Source organism: Chiloscyllium plagiosum, unplaced genomic scaffold (genome assembly GCF_037043375.1).
Source record: "Chiloscyllium plagiosum isolate Xiang-an unplaced genomic scaffold, Cpla_swu_hap1 HiC_scaffold_18, whole genome shotgun sequence".
NCBI classification, from domain to species: domain Eukaryota; kingdom Metazoa; phylum Chordata; class Chondrichthyes; order Orectolobiformes; family Hemiscylliidae; genus Chiloscyllium; species Chiloscyllium plagiosum.
Window position 1 is genome coordinate 65,294,556 of NW_028270156.1, and position 20,972 is coordinate 65,315,527.

The 20,972-nt window shown below is 40.4% G+C and overlaps 1 protein-coding gene across 5 annotated transcripts in view; it reads left to right on the forward strand.

Moving 5' to 3' along the window:
• The first annotated feature begins 1,306 nt into the window (after positions 1 to 1,306).
• The window catches only part of ambra1a (autophagy and beclin 1 regulator 1a), a 390,498-nt gene continuing 370,832 nt past the window's right edge, over positions 1,307 to 20,972 (forward strand). For 4 of the 5 annotated variants that reach the window (XM_043706209.2, XM_087996752.1, XM_043706210.2 and 1 more), the window contains exon 1: positions 1,307 to 1,458. The gene's annotated coding sequence lies outside the window, so the exon portion shown is untranslated. The remainder of the gene's footprint in view (positions 1,459 to 20,972) is intronic. The other variant, XM_043706207.2, reaches the window with a different exon arrangement.

Sequence of the window (20,972 nt, forward strand, 5' to 3'; positions counted from 1 at the left end):
GTTGTGTACTTTTTAACTATGTAAAAGAAAACTGCTAACTTAACATTATACAGCATTACACACCAAATCATATACAGTACTTAGATGAGGTGGATGATGACAATTTTTACATTCTAACTTGATATACGATCCTGGGTTACAATCAGTGTAACTTCAATAACACCAAATGTCCTGTTGAATTGCCTTTCTGGCAAGAGCAGTAATTCAAGAAAATTGGTATCAAACATGTTGGTGACATTGCTATGACTTATGACTTAGGAGGATGTCTTTTTGATTTACTTAGAGCATGATGTTTCTAAGGTTAAGCCTCCTCCAGAACCTTCAATACATAATTTAATATTTTTATGCAACATTGTTGCAGTGCTAGATTTACAAAGATGATGCCTTTCAGAATAAAAATTGAGGTCCCATATACTCTCTCAGATGGATGTAAAATGTTCCATGGCAATATTCATAGAAGAGAATGGAGTTCTGACGTTCTGGCCAACATTTATTCTTCAAATGTTACTAAAACAGGTTATCTGATCAATTATTGCATTACTACCTGTGGGGAATTTTTGTGCAAATTGAATTTCATTTTTTGTCAGTTATAACAGACAAGGCTTGTACAATACATCTGAGGTCTTATTGTTAAAAATTACGTTATTGGGATGTCCTGAGAGAATGTGAGATGTTGCATCAAAATGACATTCATTTCCCACTCTACTAAGATTGTGGTTCTCCAAGCATTGATAAAGCTAAGATTAACTAATTAAGTCCATGTTAAGGACTGAACATTTTAGCGTAGTTCTGCAATCTGTTCTTTATTGAATAACAATATTCAATTACAATAAGAACTCAAATGTATTGTACAAACCTTGCCCGAATGGTTATCTATCATAATTCACAGTCCAATGTCTTCAAAAGAAGGTTTGCCAAGACTGAAATTTTTGAAGTTCCCCATGAGATGCAAAAAAACATGATGAGGCAGAGATACAACATATAAGCTTTTCAATATGTCACTTTGAGTTTCTTTTCAATATGTCACTTAAGCCTGTAATGCATGATTTATTCTTTTAAAATGGATGTTTGATGTGATCTGTTAAGATGAGCTGTTGCAATCGGGCGTTAAAATAACCTCAGTCCCCGGCTGCACGGGCAGACGGTGGTTGAACAATTTCACTTGATCTGGCCTTGACTGTCTGACTCCGGCTTGGTGATGTCTTCCAGTTGGTGTGAGCGGTCGATGTTGTCGATGCCATTGCTCTGGTCTGGCTCCAGATGCTATCTATTGCTCGGTTTCAATTACACCGGTCTGAAGAGTCATTGATGTCTGTAACACAAGAAATTATGGAATATGTGAAAGGTTTTTAGGCCACACCAAAACTTGTTCTTTTGACAGACAATTTTATTCTGCTCAGTAATGGACATTAAACAGTTTGTTTGACCTCCGGCACTTCCCACCTGTCTTCCCAAAGGGTAAGTGAGGCAAAACTCCACAGTCTTGTATCTGGTATTCTGTGGATTAGACAAGTTGTCATGGTATCTCTCAGGGACATTTTCCAACCACCCCCTCCCCATCTCTTCCACCCACTGTTCAGTTCCCAGGAATTAATTTCTCCTCTGATAATTCATGAATGTGAAGCACTGTCCTTGTTCACTGTGTTCCGGGATGGGGAGTAGTTAAATGCTGTTTCAAGAGGGGCAGTTCTACACAAAATGTCTGCCCAGGCTGTGTTTTAAGCATCAGTTTTACAAGCACAAAATGGGAAGCTCGATAGGCTGGACTGGTCCTAGGTAAAATGTGAAAGTGGTTCCTTTTTAATGATGTTTGAATTTGACGAATTCTGTATGATCCAGTAGGCCTGTAAACGACGTTTCCCCTTTAGTGTTGTGATCTTAGAAATGAAAAGCCTTGGTAAGGGGCCTTCTTTCAGAATAGCTGAACCACAAGACAATGCAGGAATTTATGTAGACACAATCTTGTTATATTTTAATGTGTTTCATAAACTAACTGTTTAAGTCTGAGAGGTGACTTAATTGAGGTGTGTTAAATAGAGATGACAAAATTTTCCTTAACACAAGGGTCAAAACTTCGTGATTAATAGAGGATTAAAGGGAAGGTGAGGAAACTTTTTTCCCCCTCACCCAGAAAGTGGTAGCAGCACAAACTATCACCACGTTTTAGTAAATATTTGGATGCTGTCTTGAAGAATTGTTACCAGCCAGACTATGGACCAAGTGCAAGAAGGTAGGATTAGGCTGGGTGGTTGTTTGTTGAATGATACTTCCAGGATGGGCTGAAAAGCTATGTTATAAATTTGGGTATTCTGAAATATGATTCTAAAATGTAGTCATTATTCTGCTGGCAAATGTTGCTGCTCACCCTAGGCTTTAAAAACCTGAACATTTTGGAGAAGGACACTGAGGGTAATGAGGAGTTCCATTTTTGCGATGGCCTAGAACTTCCTCCAATGTCATTACAGGCATTTGAGTCGAAATTCCTGAATCATTTTAGTATACACTGGAATGTAAGATTGGTGTAAAACATGTCAAATTTAGTGTAAACCATTGGATTATTAGGGAGTTGCTAAAGCTGTGCTGTTTTCATTCTTTACGTTAATTTTCATGCATGAAAATAGATCTGCAAAGTTAATAAACAACTCTTCATGTACTTTAGACATGTCATATTTTAAAAACAGTTTATAACATTTTGGTTTTTCTCGTACAATTAGACTTAAAATTTACATCCAAATGTTTATAAGCTTAATCAGACTGGTTTAAGATCAGGAAATTTACATGTGAACATTAGAATTACAAACAGTGGGCAATTTGGTTCCTTGCTTCACATTCCTGCCGAGCCCTGATATCCTTTGGTAGTGTATCTATGTATGCCTTAAAAATATTAAATCAACCAGCGTCCGAGGCTACCTAGGGAAGAAAGTTCCAAAAACTCACCACTCTGAGAGAAAATCAATCTCTTAATTTTTATCTGAAATGATCTTCATTTTAAAAATGTTTTTCCCAGTTTGTCTTTGCATTAGGAAACAACAACTCAGCATCCACCCTATCAAGACCCCACAGGATCTTGTATGTTTCTGTAAGATTATTCCTCATTCTCCTAAACTCAAGTGGATACACACCCTGCCTGTCCAACCATTCCTGAAAAGATAATTTTCCCCATCCTAGGTATCCATTAAGTTAACATACTCTGAACTACTACTAATGGAATGATAATCCTTCTTTAAGTAAGGATACCAACACTGTACACACTACTGCTGATGTGGTCTTGCCACTGCCTTGCACAAGTGCAGCAAAACATCCCTACTTTTATATTTAACCCTCCCCCTTGCATTAAACTACAGATATAACACTTGCTGTACCTGCATACTAACCTTTTGTGGTTCTCGTGCTAGAATACCTTGATTTTTCTTTACTTCATATTTTTACAATCTTTCTTCATTTGAATAAAATGCCTTTTCTGTTGTTCTTGCCAAAGTGGGCGAGTTCACGTTTATCCACATTAAATTCCATTTGGCAAATTTTACCTGGTTGGCAAACCTACCCATATCCCTTTGAAGACTCCTTGTATTCTCTTCACACTTTAGTTTCATTTTGTATCAACAGCAAATTTCCCAATTGTACATTTGTTAACCCTTACCCTTCATCCAAGTCTGTAGCTAAAATTACGTATTGGGTGGGTCGATGTTTGCGCTATGTCAAAGGGCGCTAATAAAGATGGCGTTGTACAAATCCTGAAAATCTGAAATAAAAACTACGAATGCTGAAAATACGCAACATCTGCAGCAAAGAAACAGAATTCACCTCTCCTTAGTTCTTGACTTGAAATGTGAATGCTGCTTCTTTCTCCACAGATGTGTTAGATCTGCTGAGTGTAATTTGTTTTAATTCCATGAGAGTTAGTGTTTTGGTATAAATTTGGTAAAAAAAAAGGGTTAAATGATCGTGGAATGCAAACATAGTTTATAAACAAATGCATTTATTGTCTTTAATCTTTAGTGATGAATGTCAATATTATGATCTATTTGTGATGTTTTATTGAGAAATTTCATGAATCTTGAGTTCCATATTTCATTAGGAAAGGTATTGAGGAAGAGGAGCATGCACAGTTCTGCATTTGAAGTATAGAATATTAAAAGGCAAAAATCTGGAACTATTACGACATGATGGAATTACAAAACAGATTATGAAATAGAGATGGGATGAAGTTGACAATGAGATGATGAGCTTTTCTTCAAAACTAATTCAAGAATGCTTACAAGGTCTTGGAACAAATTCTGAGGATAGAGCAGTTGGATTTGATATTTGCGTCTTGTCTTGGGTTTGAAGAACAGGGAAATTAATTTACTGAATTTGCTGTGACTTGCTATGGCTTTCATGATATTACTCTATTCATGTCTTTTTTTTAGATTAGATTAGATTAGATTACTTACAGTGTGGAAACAGGCCCTTCGGGCCAACAAGTCCACACCGACCCTCCAAAGAGCAACCCACCCAGATCCATTCCCCTACATTTACCCCTTCACTTAACACTACATGCAATTTAGCATGGCCAATTCACTTAACCTGCACATCTTTGGACTGTGGGAGGAAACCGGGGCACCCGGAGGAAACCCACGCAGACACTGGGAGAATGTGCAAACTCCACACAGTTGCCCAAGGCAGGAATTGAACCCGGGTCTCTGGTGCTGTGAGGTAGCAGTGCTAACCACTGTGCCATCCATACTATATGTAATCCCATATTAAAATGTAGCTGCTATTGAAAATTCCTTCTGTAAAAGTGGTGAAAAGAATTTGGGTATGATTTACAGGGATAGCAGTATTGCACCTTGACTAAATTGTTATTTTATGTTCACAATAAATATAGGTCAATTTTCAAAACTCCATGCCCCTATACCAAATACTTGCCATATATCATTGTTCATACTTTGTCACTCATCAGCACAAATTAATGGATCTCAATCAAGAATGAGCACGCTGTCTAGATTTTCCTCTTCTCTGTTTCCAAATGAGTATTGAGGTCATTGGGTAAATTAGGGATTTGTTAGCTTAAATGTTGATTTTGTAACATCTGCCATATGCAACCTGTAAAATCCCAAAAAATCTATTCAAATTAATTTAAAGGGCAAATGCTGGAAATCTGTAACAAAAGACACTGGAAGAATTCCACAAACTAGCTAGCATTTGGAGAAAGAACAGACAAATGAGTATTTCAAGCATGGACACATTATCACAACTGGAAGATGTTGCAGATGGGTGACATTCAAAGATGGAACAGAACAAAGTGAAGGGAAATGTTTGGGGGAAAAAAGTGTGATAGTGGCTGGTAAAATGCTGTGGTTCTGTTCGCCGAGCTGGAAGTTTTTGTTGCAAACGTTTCGTCCCCTGTCGAGGTGACATCCTCAGTGCTTGGGAGCCTCCTGTGAAGCGCTTCTGTGGTGTTTCCTCCGGCATTTATAGTGGCCTGTCCCTGCCGCTTCCGGTTGTCAGTTTCAGCTGTCCGCTGTAGTGGCCGGTATATTGGGTCCAGGTCAACACTACCATTATAGGGCAAGCCAAACAAAGAACAGCCAGGGAATTCCTAGAAGCATGGCACTCATCCACAAACTCCATCAACAAACACATCGACCTGGACCCAATATACCGGCCACTACAGCGGACAGCTGAAACTGACAACCGGAAGCGGCAGGGACAGGCCACTATAAATGCCGGAGGAAACACCACAGAAGCACTTCACAGGAGGCTCCCAAGCACTGAGGATGTCACCTTGACAGGGGACGAAACGTTTGCAACAAAAACTTCCAGCTCGGCGAATAGAACCACAGCAACGAGCACCCGAGCTACAAATCTTCTCTCAAACTTTGGCTGGTAAAATGCTAAATGGAAAATGAGTGTGCTAAATGTATATAGACCCCTCAAAGTTGCCATCCAGTTTGATAGGGCTGTTAAGAAGGCATACGGTTTGTTAGCTTTTATTAGTAGAGGGGTCGAGTTTCAGAACCATGAGGTCATGCTGCAGCTATACAAAACTCTGGTGTGGCTGCACTTGGAGTATTGCGTGCAGTTCTGGTCATCGCATTACAGGAAGGATGTGGAAGCTTTGGAAAGGGTTCAGAGGAGATTTACTAGGATGTTGCCTGGTCTGGAGGGAATGTCTTACGAGGAAAGCTTGAGGGACTTGAGGCTGTTTTCGTTAGAGAGAAGAAGGTTGAGAGGTGACTTAATTGAGACATATAAGGGTTAGATCAGATGGAGAGTGAGAGCCTTTTTCCTAGGATGGTGTTGGATAGCACAAGGGGGCATAGCTTCAAATTGACAGGTGATAGATATAGGTGAGATGTCAGAGTTGGTTCCTTTACTCAGTAGGACGGGTGAGGAATGCATTGCCTGCAACAGTTGTCAACTTGCCAACTTTACGGGCATTTAAATGGTCATTGGATAGGCATATGGACGAGAATGGAATAGTGCAGGTTAGATGGGCTTCAGATTGGATTCACAGGGCAGCGCAACATCAAGTGCCGAAGGGTCTGTACTGCACTGTAATGTTCTATGTTCTAACGATGTTGTTCACTTTACACTGGGTAGACTATGAACAGACTGGCTGACTATTTTGCAGAATGACTCTGTATTCAGCAGGATATCCCGAACTTTAAGATGCTAGTCATTTTAATTCCCGACCTTGCAGAAGATTGAAGAAAGAAATATCGGTGTTCCAGTGAGACCCAAAGTAGGCTTCATCTCTTGGTTGGGTGCTTAACAGTCTTCCAGACTCAACATTGAGTCAATAATTCAATTACTAACTGCATTTTGTTTCTTGTTGGTTTTTGCTTTCCCATTTTTTTTCTCCTTTGCTTTCGGATAGCAGCTATTCAGAATTCTGCACATTACACCATGCCTTGCCACGTTTCTTATCTCATCACTACTCCCTTTGGTCTTTCCCCATGGACTATTTTTTAATTTAGTTTTGTTCTCTTATCCTCCACCATTTCACTTGATGAAAACATATTACATTTTTCAATCTTCCTTCGATCTGATTCTGAATTGATTTTCTTTCTCTTTCCATGGATATCTTTCGACCTGCTGAATATCTTTAGCATTTTCAGTTTTTACATCAGATTCCCAGCCTCAGCAGCATGTTTCCTTTTGTACAAATTGTCCTGGTGCCAATATTCAGTCCTCAATCAACTTCAATTTAAAAAACACACATTCTGGTCATTATCATGTTGCTGTTTGTGGAAGTTTGCCATGTGTAAATTGCTGTGTTTTTGACTGTGATTACACTGCAAAAGTATTTAATTGACTGTACTGTCCTTTGGAACATTTCTTGATGTGAAAGACATTTTTGAATGGCATTTCTTTTTTTTTTTGACATAGTTAAGGGCTTATTACTTTTAAAAGTTGGACCATCAAAAGAAACCTAGATTTATTGTAAGATATGTGGATGACATTTGAAAAATTAAAGATTGCAATTATGAGCTATTTTCTGATGTTCCAAGCAACTGCCAATCAGTGGAGCTTTGAGTTGTATTCGCTGTTGTAATGAATTTTTTTTTAAAAAGTCAGTAATCTGAAAAAGTTTTACTAACACCAGTGTTGGCAAATTATTCAGCAATCTGTCTTGTAAGAGCAATGGAAGCGGAGAAATAACAATAGTATGTCTGGCCCCCTCAAACCTGCCTTGCTGTTCAACAAGATCGTGGCTGATTTTCTCCATGCCTCAACTCCCCTTTTGTATCAGCTCAGCATAACCTTCAACTCCCTGATGTTTAAAAGAACTAGCTACCTTTTTTTTTAAAAACCTTCAGTGATCTTGCCTCCACAATTCTGAGATATCGAGCTCCTAACATTCGCTGTCCTCTCGGAGAAGAAATTCTTCGCGTCTCAGCTTTATGTTGATCTCCCCTTATTCTGTAAGTGCCACCTAGTTCGAAATTCTAGTTGGTGTAAACATCTTTTCAACATCCACTATGTCAAGCCCCTGCCGAATCACTCCTTATTCTTCTAAACTCTTATGAGTGAAAGCGTAATCTCTTTAGCCATTCTTAATACATCAACAACTTCATTCCAAAAATTTGTCTCTTTTAAATTGCCTCCGTTGCTAGTACATCATTTCTTAAATACAGAGAGAAAACTGTACTCTAGCTGCAGCTTCACCAACACCCTGTACAGTTATAACAAGACTTACTTATATTTAAACTCAAACCCCTGAGTTATGCAGACCAAATTTTGACTCGTCTTAATTATTTGCTGTACCTGTATGCTAACTTGTTGTGTTTCATGCAGAGGAACACCCCAATGCCAATGTGCTTCACTTTTTTTTTGGAGTCTCCATTAAAGTAATCTGTCTTTTGATTCTTCCTAGCAAAGTACAAGACCTCACAATATCCTACATTAAACTCCATCTACCAAGTTTTTGCCCACTTCTGCAACCTAGTAGTATCCTGTTGCAGAGTCTATATATCTTCATTGCAACATCCCTTCCTACCTATTTTTATATCATCAATTAATTTGGATGCATTACACAATGTCTTCTCCTTGATGTCTTTATGATAAATAGTAAATAATTGAAACTACATTCCCCCAATTATATTTTCTTCTGCATTGACCTCCAAGGTCCATGTCAGCCAAAATTGGAAGTCAACACTTCAGCAAGCTGATTGATATATGTGGAACCTTGGAGGCTGCGCAGTTTAGAGGAAATATTACTTAGCCCTTCTGCTTGTGGCATTCCACTATTACATCTTTCCAACTTGAAAAAAGGCCCATTAATCCTGACTGTCTATGTTCTGGCTGTTAACCAGTGCTCAACCATGCTAATATATTGCGCCCAATGCAATTGAGCTCCTTTCTTATGTAATAATCTTTCATGTGGCACCTTATTAAATACCTTCTCAAAATTAAAATACAGTACATCTTCCAGTTCCCCTTTTATCAGCTCTGCTTATTAAGTCCTCAAAGAACTTGAGCAAATTTGTCAAGCATGATTTCCCTTTCACAAAATCATATTGACTCTGTTTGATTGTATTAAGCTATTTGAAATGTCCTGCTGTTTCTTCTTTTTAATAATGGACTCTAACATTTTCCCGACAACAGATGTTAAATTAACCTGGCCTATAATTCCTGGCCTGTCTTTCCTTCTCTTGCTGAGTGGAATACCACATCAACTTTATTCCATTCTGCTGTAACCCTCCAGAATGCAGTGAGTTCTGGAATACTTTGATAAACTGTCTTTGCAGTCACTTCCTTTTAAAATTGTTGGATATAGCCATCAGGTTCCGTTGACTTGTCTACCTCCAGTCCTATTAGTTTGTCAAATATTTCATCGCTCATGATAGAGACTGTTATATTTCCTCCCATTAATACCTTGCTTGTCTGTTATCTTTGGGATATTTTCTGTGTCCTCCACCAGGATGACTGATAAAAAATATTAGTTTAAATTATCCACTATCTCCTTTTTTTCCATTATTAATTCCCTGTTAACACCTCCAATGTTCTCTCACTCATTTTAGCTGTTTTTTTTTCTAGAAGCACTTGTTTGTTTTTATGTTTCTTGCCAATTTACTTTCATAATCAGTTTTATTTATTAGCTATTTGGTTATCTGCTGCTAGTTACTAAAAGATTGCAAATCCTCTAGCCTGCCACTACTTTTCACTACTTTGTATGTGTTACTTTTTGACTGGCCATGCGCTTTCACCATCTTTTTAAATCATGGGTGGTTCATTCTTCTTGAGTCGTTCTTTTTGAGCTGAATAAATTTTTGCTGATTGTTATGAAATATCTGCTCAAATATTTACCATAGCTCATCCACTGACATTTCACCTGGCCTATTTTTATGCCGTCTTTAGACAACCCTTTCTTCACAACTTTGTAATTATGTGTATTTAGATTGATTTAAGGATAAGTTACTCTTTCTCAAACAGAATTCGAAGTTGTCCCATGTTGTGATTGCTGTCCTGAGATCCTTAACTACAAACTGTCTTGTTAATCCTACTTTACTGCACATTACTAGATCTCAAGTGGCCAGTTCCTGGGTAGCTTGCGCAATGTACCGCTCTAAAACAATCTCTGATGTACTCTACAAATCTGTTTTGCATGTTACCATTGTCTATCTGATTTGTCAGTCAATATATAGATTAAAATCACCTATGGCAATTAGAGTTCCTTTCTTACATGCCTCCATTATTTCTGGATTTGTACTTTGTGTGACTTTGGGGCAACTCTTTGCAATAGACGACTACCCACCTGACTCTGACTACTTCTTTCTCTTGCTACTCCTTTTTTCACTCAAACCAATTGCACATTATGATCTATTGCACCTATTTCACTGCTCACCATTGCACTGATATCATCCTTTATGAACAAACCTACTCCACCTCTTTTTCTTTTTGCATTCTTCCACAACGTCAAAACTGCTTGTATTTTGACTTCCCAGTCATGGTCACTCTATAACCATTTCTGAGTAATACCCATCAAGTCATATTCATTTCAGTTTGTGCCGTCAACTTGTCTTTTTTTGACAAATGTTGCATTCCTGATGAACGGCTTTGGCCCGAAATGTTGATTTTCCTGCTCCTCGGGTGCTGCCTGATCTGCTTTTCCAGCATCATGCTCTCAACCCTGTTTCCACATTATGGTTTCTATGGTTCTCTGAAGAACACACCAACCAGATCCAGACTCCCATCCTATCCCCATAACCCCACATATATCATGGCTAATCCACCTATCCTGTACATCCCTGGACACTACGGTGCAATTTAATATGGCCAATCCACCTAACTTGCACGTCTTTGGACTGTGGTAGGAAACCCACACAGACATGGGGAGAATGTGCAAACTCCACCCAGACAGTCGGCCAAGGGTCCAGGGTCCCTGGTGCTGTGAGGCAGCAGTGCTAACCACTGAGCCACCATGTTGCCCTGTTCTTCACTGACTCTGGATTAGTGGTGCTGGAAGAGCACAGCAGTTCAGGCAGCATCCAAGGAGCCGTCGATTTCGAAGCTCCTTGGATGCTGCCTGAACTGCTGTGCTCTTCCAGCACCACTAATCCAGAGTCTGGTTTCCAGCATCTGCAGTCATTGCTTTTACCTCTGTTCTTCACTGAATCTTGCCATTGCAATTTTTAGGTCTGACTGTGAAGGGACAAACAGATCTCATCTTACAGGCAATGCCTCCAAAATGCACTACCCTCAACACTGCAGTGAAATGTTAGCCTAAACACTCTGCTTAAGTCACTGGAGTAGTTCTTTTGTGTTCATTAAGAGAATTTTCTTGTCATTCACACACTATGGACATTGTCAGCAAGGCTAGCATTTATTGCCCATCAGTTGCCCCTTGATCTTGAATGGCTTTGAAGGCAATTTTATGGGGCAGTTAATGGGGCAGTAGGCCTGGAGTCACATATAGGCCAGACCTAAGGGTGACAGATTTCCTTTACTTAAGGGCATTAGTGAACCAAATTAATTTTCATAAAAATCAATTAGCTTTATGCTAAACACTTTGAAAATAGCTTTTATTTCCAGATTCTTAATTGAATTTAAATTCCATCAGTTGCCGTGATGGGATTGAAGCCCATGTCACGATTTGCATACTAGTGTCATCACCTCAGCATGACACCACCATCTCCCCATGAATTAAAAGTTAGAGACAGTAACTTCAGTTGGACTCCAAAAGACAAGCAAAATGTGCTTTTGAAGAGGAAATAAGACTTTATTGCTAGATGAATAAGTGAAATTAGGATCTAACACCAATAATGCATAAGCAATCAGCACTCTTCTCTCATGCAGAATGAATTTTGTTTTTCCTCCTGACTTGGTATTCATGCAAATTGTCTTGATGAATGCAAAACAAAATACTTTGATTGAAAAATGTTTTTTTCGTAATACTCATAATTAAATACATGATTTCCTTATGTCGGTAGATTGTGATCGTAACCGTTTCAAAACCGTTCACTTCTGAAAGAATGCTGGTAACTTTTCAGTTCTGCAAAATTCTCAAACAAGCATCCAAAAAAAGTCTTGCACTTATGGCTATCACAGCCTTGAGTGATATTAAAGCACAACATAGTGAATGAAATATTTCAGAAGTGATGTAGATGAGTGTTATAAGAAGATAGAAAATTAGATCAGGAAGGGGCAATTTTTAAGGTTGAGGTGGACAGATTATCACTTAGTGAGGGATTTAGAGGTTATTGGAGGTGGAAGGGAATATGGAGATTACCATCACAGTAGCCCCAATCTTAAATGACAGAATAAAAGGAAGCCTACTGCTGCTCCCTATGTCAATGCTCCAAGTTCTGTTAAGATCGTGGCTGATCTGATTTTGCTCATAATGTCATCTTCCTGTATCATTGCCATACCGTTGAATAGAGTCAAGTTTTCTAATGAAGATTTCCTGATGAAGGGCTTTTGTCCAAAACGTTGATTTTCCTGCTCCTTGGATGCTGCCTGACCTGTGTATTTCCAGCACCACACTCTTGACTGTAATCTCCAGCATCTACAGTACTCACTTTCACCCATACAGTTGAATGGTCTGTGTCTCTCAGTCTTTGAGTCAATACTGTATAGTTGAATAGTTTGTGTATCTTAGCCTTCGAGTCAATGGCTTAGCTGTCAGCAGAGGCTGGGTGGAGAATTCTAAAGTTTCACGACCCTTGGCTAAGAAATCAACTCTTTTGTTTCTACCTTAAATGTGCCCTTGGTTCGAGATTCCTCCATAGAGAAATAAACTAACCAACACACAGAGTGCTTGAGATATTCAGCAGGTCTGGCAACATCTGTGGAGAAAGGAACAGAGTTAACATTTCTAGTCTGGTATTACTCCTCTTCAGAACTATGCTGAAGAAGTCATATTGGACATGTCTGTTAACTCTGATTTTTCTTTCTCCATAGATGCTGCTCGACCTGTTGAGTTTCTCCAGGGTTCTGTTTGTTTACAGGCTTCCAGCACCCTTTGTACCTTGCCTTTAAAGAAGTTAACCATGTGATTTTTTTTCTTTTGAAGGAGAAATGCTGTCCTGGGATATTCCTTGTTCATATGAGAGGTAAATGGAATTATGGTTGAACTCCCAAAGGGACCTTTTTATTTTAAAAATGTAACCTATTTTTCTAATCAACCTGTTCAGAGATGTTGTTAAACACCTCTGGAACAGAGGGGGGAGGGCAGTACTTGAACCTGGGTCACCCAGTCCAGGGGTAGGGATGCTACCACTGCACCACAGGTTTCCCAACAAGGGAATTGTTTAGGGGGAGGGGTGTAGTTGAGATCAGAGTGAAAGTCATTGAGAACTAAAGGTGAGTGATCTGAAGGAAGTGAGTGAATGGCGAAGTGATTAAGCAGCTGGTTTAACCCTGGTGCTGGTTATAAGAGCTGAACGGTACGCTCGACGATCCGTTGGTGTTGTCTATCTTAGTGACGTTGCCTGATGCTCAGCTGGCACTCCGGTCTCGATTGCACAGGCCTGGTGCTGTTCCTCACTCGATTACTGCCGCCTGGTTTCTGTGGATCGGCGAGTGGGTGAACGAAAGCGGCCACCGCCCCCTCCCCCCATTGCGAACACAAACCGGCTAAACAGTAAATTAAGAAACAACCGATCCTCGGGGGGCTGACGTGAATAAAGCTGTTTGTGTATGTGAGCAGGATGTGCTGTTAGACGGTAGGCCCGAGCCTTCAGCGGCCTGGGCCTGCGCTCTCACTGGGAGCAACCCGCGGGAATCCCGTGAACAGGCCCTGTGCACGTGCCTCAACCCCGCCCCCTCTACCTTAGACCACGCCCCTCTACCCCAGACCCCGCCTCCTCTACCCCAGACCCCGCCTCCTCTCCATGGCCCCAGCTCCATCCTTACCGTGGTCTTCCTAATCCGCCCATGCCCTTCCGTGGTATCCCCTTATTCCCCCCCCCCCCCCCCATCATCCTTCCTGTGGTACTCACTTATCTCTTCTCCCACCATCCCTGCCCATCCCTCTGTCCATCCCTCTGTGGCTGTTTCTCACCCCCACCACTGTCTCCCACACTGCCATCCTTCCTATTGTCTCTCACCACCCTCTGTCTTTCTCTCCCCCCCCCCCCCCCCCCTTCACTCCCAGTCTTTCCATTAACCATCCCTCTGCTCTATCTCGATCCGGCCTTAATGCAGTCAGGCTTAGCAGTTAACCAACCCAACCACCCAGTAGCCCAACACTTTAACTCCCCTCCCACTCTACCAAGGACATGCAGGTCCTTGGACTCCTCCATCGCCAGACCATGGCAACACGATGGTTGGAGGAAGAGCACCTCATCTTCTGCCTGGGAACCCTCCAACCACAAGGGATGAACTTGGATTTCTCCAGTTTCCTCATTTCCCCTCCCCCCACCTTGTCTCCGTCAAATCCCTCGAACTCAGCACCGCCTTCCTAACCTGCAATCATCTTCCTGACCTCTCCGCCCCCACCCCACTCCGGCCTATCACCCTCACTTTGACCTCCCTCCACCTATCGCATTTCCAAAGCCCGTCCCCCAAGTCCCTCCTCCCTAACTTTTATCTTAGCCTGCTGGACACACTTTCCTCATTCCTGAAGAAGGGCTTATGCCCGAAACGTCGATTCTCCTGTTCCTTGGATGCTGCCTGACCTGCTGCGCTTTTCCAGCAATACATTTTTAGCAGTTAACTTCACAAGTCAATTGCTTTGAGTTATCACATTGCAATGCAAGATGTTAGATTATATTAAAGTAAAAGATGAGGCATTTCTGATACCTTGGCAATGTTGCCAAAAATGTAACACAGACACTGCTTTGTTCATTGTATCCATAATGACAAGAAAAATCTTATTCAGTTTAATACCCCACTCATTCTTGGCCCACACCCCAGCAGCTTATGATACTTGGTATTTCATAAATACAGTGAGGGTTTCTGCCTCTACCCTCCAGTTCAGGTAATAGATTGCAGACTCCCACCACCATAGTGAAAGAAAGTTTTCCTTGGCTCTTCTTTAAATTCCATTATTTTGAGTTCATCTATTTGGATATGTTGTGACACACGTCTGAGCCCAGACCTGGCCCAGGAGGTAGAAACACTACCATAGGCCCTCAATCGTTTTCTGACAATACCAATTAGTTTGTCTCAGCCATCTGCTTGTTGATCATTGTGCTAACAAGTTATAAGTGTCCAGGATTTTAGTCACAGGGTGGAGGCAAGACTTCAGAGGAGATTAAAATTGTAGCTGGTAATTTAGAATCTACATTACTTAACCAGGAGCAAATGTAAATTAGGTAGCATTGGAGTGATGTTGTGAATGGGGCTAGGTGTGAGTTAGGACAGAGTTACTGGGGTTTTGGATGACTTCAAGATTATGGAGGTTGGAAAATAAGAGATTGACCAGAACTACTTTTTAAAACAAGAACTAAGAATGCTGAAGAAACTCAGCAGCATCTATGGAGAGAGGAAGAGTTAACATTTGGTATCCAGTATGGCACTTACCAATCTGACAGGTGCTGCCAGACTTGTTGAGTTTCTCCAGCATTCTGTGTTTGTTGCAGATTTTCAGCATCTGTATTATTTTGCGTTTATTCATCTACTTTCAGAAAGTCGCAGCTGAGCTGAGGCATTGAAGAAATAATGGGAAAGGCATTTGTAGAATACTAGAAAAACCGAAACACAAAAGGAGGCTATTTGGCCTGTCGTGTCCATCATGGCTTGCTGCAAGAAGCATTTCAGCCAGTCTTACTCCCTGCTTTTTCGCATAAACTTGCAAAAACTTTCTCTTCAGAAAACTTTGAATGCCTGGATTGCGCCTATCTCCACGACACACACTCAGGCAGTGCATTCAGTTTATCTTTCATATTATTACTTTTGCCAATCACTTGGTATTGGTATCTTCTGGTTCAGGATCCATGAATGCTGTTCGCTAGGTAAGAAGCTGAAGCAATCGTGGGAGTGAGAAATACACTCTATCAGATTTAGATATTTTCTTGATTATTATAATGCAATGTTGCGAACACTTGGTCAAACCTTTGAGTAAAGTATTTGGGATGTTATGTTGAGGTTGTACAGGACTTTGGTGAGGCCTCTTGTGGAGTGTTGTGTTCAGTCTGCTTTCCCTGTTACAGGAAAGAGATTATTAAGGTGGAGAGGGTTCAGAAGAGATTTATCAAGATGTTTCTGGGATTAGAGGGTTTGAGTTAGAAAAAGAGGCTGGATAGGTTGGGACCTTTTTCCACTGGAGTGTAAGAGGTTGAGAGGTGACCTTGTAGAGGTTTATAAAATGATAAGGTGTCCTTTCGCTCGGGTTAGGGATTTCAAGACAAGCGGGCATATTTTTAAGGTGAGAAGAGAAACATTTTAAAAAATTACAAGGGGCATTTTGTTTTATGCAGAGTGGTTAGTATGCAGAATGAACTTCCAGAGGAAGTGGTGGATGCAGGTTAAATGTTTAAGAGGCATTGAGATAAGTACATGAATAAGAAATGTTCGGAAGTATGTGGGCCAAACGCAGGCAAGCGGGACTAATTTGGTTTGGGATCATGGTTGGCATGGACTGGTTGGACCGTCGAGTCTGTTTCCATGCTGTATGACTCTGACTCCAAGTATTTGGACTGGTTTGCATTTGAATACTGTCTTCACTGCTGTCACAGTCACAGAAATATCCTGACTTTGCTGATAGTGTAGAGCAAGATCAAAATCTGATTCCAAGTATCACCATTATGTCCAATTATGAGGACTGGGGACAAAATGTTTAATTGTTGTCGAGAGTGCACATGAAAGGATTTTTAGATAATACCAAGTGGAATAGACGAGTTTCATCTGAGTCACCATTTTTAAGTAAACCTCATTGCAACCACAGACAAAACTAAGAATTTATTAACGATAACATCAGGACTAATTATAGGAAGAACTTCTGAACGAATTTATCAATGACTTCCTGAATTATATAGTGCATCCATGTATTGTGTAAATGTTTGAGACAAATGACTTCTTTCGTACTTGCATTTGAGACTGGCTTGTACATTTAATATATTTGACACCAAGAATATGCATTCAAGTGCGTTTGAGAGATGAACCAAAATTAATGTCAAAAATTCAGAAGTTTCTATCTTTCAGGTTTATTGACAACTCTTTTCTGTTGGCTCCTTTTAATCCCCAGCCCCCTTTATAAGCTTAATGTTGTTTTGGAGGGAAATTAAAGGAACGAGAATGCTGGTTTATTTATTCTTCTACGTAAAGTTACTCCTGTTGTAATGCTGCACTGTGCAGAAGAGAAATTAAGGTCTCTGTCTGCTGAATTACATCAACCAAACCACCACACGAGTTAAGATGCTATGCTACTGTCTGTGTCTGTCTTCTGTTTGTAAATTGTAAATGGGGAAAAAAGAATAACAATTGATGGAGTTAGAAAGTTACAAATAGGAATTCCCAATAAGTTGGAGAATACAAGAGAGGTGTTAATTGAGAGAAAGTCTTCGATCATGTCAAAAGCAGTAGACATGAATGCAAAAGAAAACTGGAATATGGTTGCAGAAGATGTCATTTGTCTCTGAATTATGTCTAAAATTATGTTACAGCTCTAATTTGATAATCTTGCTTTTGATTTGTACCCCTGTCCAGAAAATTGAGTTAAACTAATCTACTTGTGCAGTACTAAGAGAGTGCTGTGTTGTTGAAGGTTTTTTTTGGCCAATGTTTAATCGGTTGCCTCTTTCCTTTCAATATTAAAAAAAAATGCTATTACTTTATTTTTGAGACTAGTAAGCATGACTTCAACAGTATCCTGGTCAATATTTGTCTTTTAAACAACAACTCTCAACACTTTATCTGATCATTATCTTATTGCTGTTTTTGAGACTTCGCTGCTTGCAAAATTGGCTGTCGCATTTCCTCGAACAGGGACCACATTTTAAAAGTACTTAATTGGCTAAGCACTTTGTGGTGTTGTAAATTGGGAAGGTACTATAGAAATGAAGATTCAAACTTGGAGTTGTGGGAAAGATGGGCATATATTTAGGCTATGTGTTCCATATATTTGAAGGGGAAATGTAGTTCGAAGAAGGAGAGCTTCTTGAAAGGACAGCGGTTTGGAAGATTTTTTTTGAGAAGAGAAAAACAATTTTGTTTTTGAGTTGACAGTATGTGTATTGAATGCCGAGTGAGGTGAATAGTTCTGGTAATGGGATAAAAGGCAGGAGTGAGTCCCTTGCCCAAGACATTCTTGGAGAGAACATGGAAGGTGATGAGCACGGAGCTACAGAAAGAATTGATTTAGGATGGAAGGAAGAAGTAGGGTGGCACGGTGGCTAAGTGGTTAGCACTGCTGCCTCACAGCGCCAGTATCCGGGTTCGATTCTGGCCTCTGGCGACTGTCTGTGTGGAGTTTGCACGTTCTCCCGTGTCTGCATGGGTTTCCTCTGGGTGCTCTGATTTCTTCCCACAGTCTAAAGATGTGCAGGTTAAGTGGTTTGGCCATGCTAAATTGCTCACCGTGTCCATGGAGGTGCAGGCTCAATGGATTAAACATGGGAAATGCAGGGTTACAGGTGAAAGGTAGGGAGGTGGATCTGAGTGGGACACGATGGGCCAAATGGCCTGCTTCCAAACTGTAGGGATTCTATGAAGTTAACTTCTGGCTTTTGTGGGCAGGATAGATGGGGCGACGTAGCAGATGCATCTGCATGCATGCTTTCAGTCTTCATCTGTCACTCATCTCTGCGGTAATTCATTATTGCTGGTTTCTCCCTCACCTTTCTCTCCCTCCCAACAGTCTTTTATTCTTTCTGCCTTGTCTGTTCAATTCTGATCCATCCAAATATCTTTTCCTTTGACAGGTTTGGGTTTTACAATAACTTTCAATTCTAACCTCTCTTTCTTGTCTCAAGATCCTTGAATGCATCATCACCTAGCCCACATTACAAAATTGGATAATTCCGTTATGTTCTCTCTTTCTGCTGTGGTACTGTGATGATCTGAATCTAATTCACAACTTGTGTGCTTTGTGCCTTACACAAATCTCTCCTTGTTCTCATCAAGTACTACCTGCCTGTCCACCTAACTTTGTATCATCGGCAAACTTCGCTAGAATGCCCTCAGTCCCTTCATTCAGATCATTAATATATAATGTGAACAGCTGCGGCCCCAACACTGAACCCTGCGGGACACCGCTTGTCACCGGCTGCCATTCCGAAAAAGAATCTTTTATCCCAAATCTCTGCCTTCTGTCAGACAGCCAATCCTCAATCCATACCAGTAGCTCACCTCGAACACCATGGGCCCTCATCTTGCTCAGCAGCCTCCTGTGTGGCACCTTATCAAAGGCCTTTTGAAAGTCTAGATAACATCCACTGGGTTTCCCTGGTCTAACCTACTTGTCACCTCTTCAAAGAACTCCAACAGGTTTGTCAGGCACGACCTCCCCTTACTAAATCCATGTTGACTTGTTCTAATCCGACCCTGCTCTTCCAAGAATTTAGAAACCTCATCCTTAATGATGGATTCTAGAATTTTACCTACAACCGAGGTTAGGCTAATTGGCCTATAATTTTCCATCTTTTGCCTTGATCCTTTCTTGAACAAGGGGGTTACAACGGCGATCTTCCAATCATCCGGGACTTTCCCTGACTCCAGTGACTTTTGAAAGATCTCAACCAACGCCTCCGCTATTTCCTCAGCCACCTCCCTCAGAACTCTAGGATGTAGCCCATCGGGGCCAGGAGATTTATCAATTTTAAGACCTTTTAGCTTTTCTAGCACTTTCTCTTTTGTAATGGCAACCATACTCAACTCAGCCCCCTGACCCCCTTTAATTGTTGGGATATTACTCATGTCTTCCACTGTGAAGACTGATGCAAAGTACTTATTAAGTTCTCCTGCTATTTCCTTATCTCCCATCACTAGGCTTCCAACATCAGTTTGAAGTGGCCCAATGTCTACTTTTGCCTGTCGTTTGTTTCTTATGTATTGAAAGAAACTTTTACTATCATTTCTAATATTACTGGCTAGCCTACCTTCATATTTGATCCTCTCCTTCCTTATTTCTCTCTTTGTTATCCTCTGTTTGTTTTTGTAGCCTTCCCAATCTTCTGATTTCCCAGTGCTCTTGGCCACTTGAGAGGATCTCTCTTTTTCTTTGATACATTTCCTGACTTCCTTTGTCAGCCATGGCTGTCTAATCCCTCCCCGGATAATTTTTCTCTTCTTGGGGATAAACCTCTGTACAGTGTCCTCAATTTTACCCATAAACTCCTGCCATTTTTTGCTCTACTGTCTTCCCTGCTAGGCTCTGCTTCCAGTCTATTTTTGTCAGTTCCTCTCTCATGCCCTCATAATTACCTTTATTTAACTGTAACACCATTACATCCGATTTTGCCTTCTCTCTTTCAAATTACAGACTGAACTCTACCATATTATGATCGGAGAATATTTGGAGAAAATTACTATCTGATCTCATTGCCTAATATTTCCAGGATTAGCCGGCCATAAAACTGCAGTCAACCAAACATTTTAAACCAGTTCATTCTAAAGTTTTGGAATGAAAATTATGATGAAGAAATAAATCAAGACATCTGCCAGTCATTTCTCTGGTTACCACACTTATTAACTTGAGTATTGGCGATGATACAGCTTGTAGTCAGATAAGAGAATGAAATTAAGGGTCATGGCTGCAATTGTGTGGTGCAATGAGGCAATGTTTGTTTTAGGATGATGGCACTCCAGCATCTGCAGTCCTCACTTTCTCCTTTCAATGATTGATCAAAATTTCTTTCCGATTAAAAGAAGCAAGTGATAGCAATTTCACTTTCTGAACATTGCAAATAATTTCTTAGTTTAAGAATAGTTTTTGGATGTAACTTTATTTTAGATTGCAGATCCATCAGACAGGTTCACATTCTTTAAAACTTGTGGCTTATGATTTCATTCATGGCTAGAGTTACAATGCTAGTAAAGAATGATACGTTAATGTCGCACTTCTGAACCCTTCCTGTTCATAGACCCATCCAAATGCCTTTTAA